Below are 2,500 nucleotides of genomic sequence, written 5' to 3'. Positions count from 1 at the left end.
GCGCTAAATCTGGTGTAAGGTATGGGGAGAACAGCTGGCGCGGGCCACGGTGCGACAGTATAAGCGCCAGGAGGGTGGCAGGCAACATGCAGGTGTGAGCATGAAAGCGCGGAAAGAGGCGATGGGGAGGCAGTGTACAGCAGATGGGTGGAGGTGCCAGGAGGATGGCGGGCAATGGGCCAGTGAGATCGCTAGGGGGTCTTTGGGTGATGGGCAGGCGTGGGCGTACTATTGACATCATGGATGTGTCCTCACAACAAGGCTCCACCATGAGCATGGCAAACTTTACAAAGTAAGCCTTTCAGTGCAAGTCTTGGTGGCATGGTGTCTTTTGGGTGTTTTCTTAGGTTCCAAGAGACATGGAGCTACATTGTGTTTGTGTGTGTGTGTGTGTGTGTGTGTACGTGTGCGCGCGTGTGTGTGTGTGTGTGTGCGTGTGTGTGTGTGTGTTTGGCACACGCCATGTACTCTTTTGTGCAGGTACTACACGAATGCGAAACGCGACAAACTCTACAACGTCATTAGCCTGGAGTTCACCAAGACTAAGTTGGAGCCTCTAGTGGAGTCACCCAGTCTGGTACGTCAGCAATCCTACATACACTTGAGAGGATCAAAAAGCGTTTCTGCTGTAACTCTGAGTTTCACGGTTTTAACCGATCATCAGACAGCAACTTGGACTACAATTTTCAGAAGATATGATTGATATAGGCTGCAATCAATCAATCCTATGCATGTAACGTTACATGTACTACACTCTTATCTGTTGTATCCGGGCGGTCCGGGACCGGGGGCTCTGCCCTTCATTTGGAAATGTTCGTAATCATGTACATCTTGATGTGGAAGGCACGTAGATCTGGCATATTACGTCACTCCTGGTATTTCCACAAATTGGTAGAAAAGTAGTAATATATCCACTAAAACTCACTCACAGAGTTCCCCGTAGACCAAGATGCCCGTAACTTGGAGGTCCGGATAAGAGCCGTGAGAAATGAGTGCACTGTAGTTGAGCACTCTACTGCACTACTGTCTCCCCTGTATGCCGTGTTGGGGGGTTTGGTGGGCGTTTGAGGCTCATGTCATACATGATCATGCTTAGGCTCGTTTTGAGAAAGTATGGATTTTTAACTCCTGATTGGTTTGTGCAATGTGTTTATATTGGTTTATCAATGCCCCATCACAAGCTGTATAGTATGTATTCGCAACCGTGTACGAATTGCTCATTTGTCTTTTCTTCTTCCTACTGCTTGCTTGCTGCGGCTGCTGTTGCTGTTGTTGTTGTTGTTGCACGCAGGTACGTCATTTGGATTGGGTGGACTTGGTGTGGCCGGAAATATTGCGCGCTTTGCAGCAGGAGGCCACCAACCGACTGGTCGACATGAAATATCCCAAAGTGCAAAAAGTATGTGTTTTGTTTGTTCTTGTTGATGGTGCTGCTGCTGCTGCTGCTGCTGCCGCCGGTGTTGCTGTTACTGGCCGAATGCTGGTGCTGTTGATAGTACTACAGGTGTAGCTGCCCTATTGCTGGTGCTGGTGGTGCTGCTGCTGTTGTTGGCTTACTGATTGTGCTGCTGTTGCTGTTGCTGTTGCTGTTGCTGGCTGCCCTACTGCTGGTGGTTGTGCTGGCGCTGCTGTTGCTGGTCTACTGTTGTTGTTGGCTTACTGATTGTGTGGCTGTTGCTGTTGCTGGTCTACTGCTGTTACTTGTGCTGTTGCTGTTGCTGGCTTACTGATGGAGCTGCTGTTGTTGTTGCTGGTCTCCTGCTGTTGCTTGTGGTGATGCCGTGCTGTCACAGGTACTGCCTGATGAGCGTCGGTGGCTGCTACACAGATTTCGGTGTCGACTTTGGTGGCACATCCGTCTGGTATCATATTCTCAAGGGTGGAAAGGTCAGCATTCCCTGTCTGTCTGTCTGTCTGTATGTCTGTCTGTCTGTATGTCTGTTTATCTGTCTGTCTGTTTCTCTACCCATCATCCATCCATACTTGTATGTATATTTACCTCTCTGTCCATCCTTCTGACTGACAAGCTCCTTATAATCACGAATGTGTCTTGTAGCAGAACCTGAGAAGGAAGTGGAATGAGAAGAAGAAAGCTGGCATTGGCTTAAGTGTACAGCATTTCACTGATTAGAAGTCGCACTTGATGATAAGTCGCAACAGGTCTGAGCCAAGTTGTTTCAATACAGTACATTCACATATTACGTAGGAAGAAGTCACGCTCGATTGTAAGTCACACCACCTTCTTTATGGGTCTTCCGTAATTTTCGAAAAATTAAAAATCCGTCCTCGTGCAAAATTGTCTCTGACCCGCCCACCCACCCCCATTTTTTCCGTTAAGTTTTTGATTTTACCGATGCCCAGCTGGAAAATAATAACTCCTGACCCCATGTTTTCTGACTGCACCTACATTGTATGTCAAGTACTAGTAGCTAAGTACAGTGAGTAGTAGGTCAACCGACGGACATGCACGTCCTACAACTACATGAAAAGTCTGAAAAGT

The 2,500-nt window shown here is 47.9% G+C and overlaps 1 protein-coding gene across 2 annotated transcripts in view; it reads left to right on the top strand.

The window, feature by feature from the left end:
• The window catches only part of LOC135820723 (uncharacterized), an 11,614-nt gene that overhangs the window by 1,111 nt on the left and 8,003 nt on the right, over positions 1-2,500 (top strand). Inside the window, exons 1-4 of one of the 2 annotated variants that reach the window (XR_010554189.1) lie at positions 89-292; positions 481-577; positions 1,292-1,399; positions 1,794-1,887. The gene's annotated coding sequence lies outside the window, so the exon portion shown is untranslated. Of the gene's footprint in view, positions 1-88; positions 293-480; positions 578-1,291; positions 1,400-1,793; positions 1,888-2,500 lie in introns of those variants that run through there. The other variant, XM_065333732.1, reaches the window with a different exon arrangement.

Source organism: Sycon ciliatum, chromosome 7 (assembly GCF_964019385.1).
Source record: "Sycon ciliatum chromosome 7, ocSycCili1.1, whole genome shotgun sequence".
Classification (NCBI taxonomy): domain Eukaryota; kingdom Metazoa; phylum Porifera; class Calcarea; order Leucosolenida; family Sycettidae; genus Sycon; species Sycon ciliatum.
Note: the sequence above shows the minus strand (reverse complement) of the source record. Positions and strands in the feature narration are given on the sequence as shown.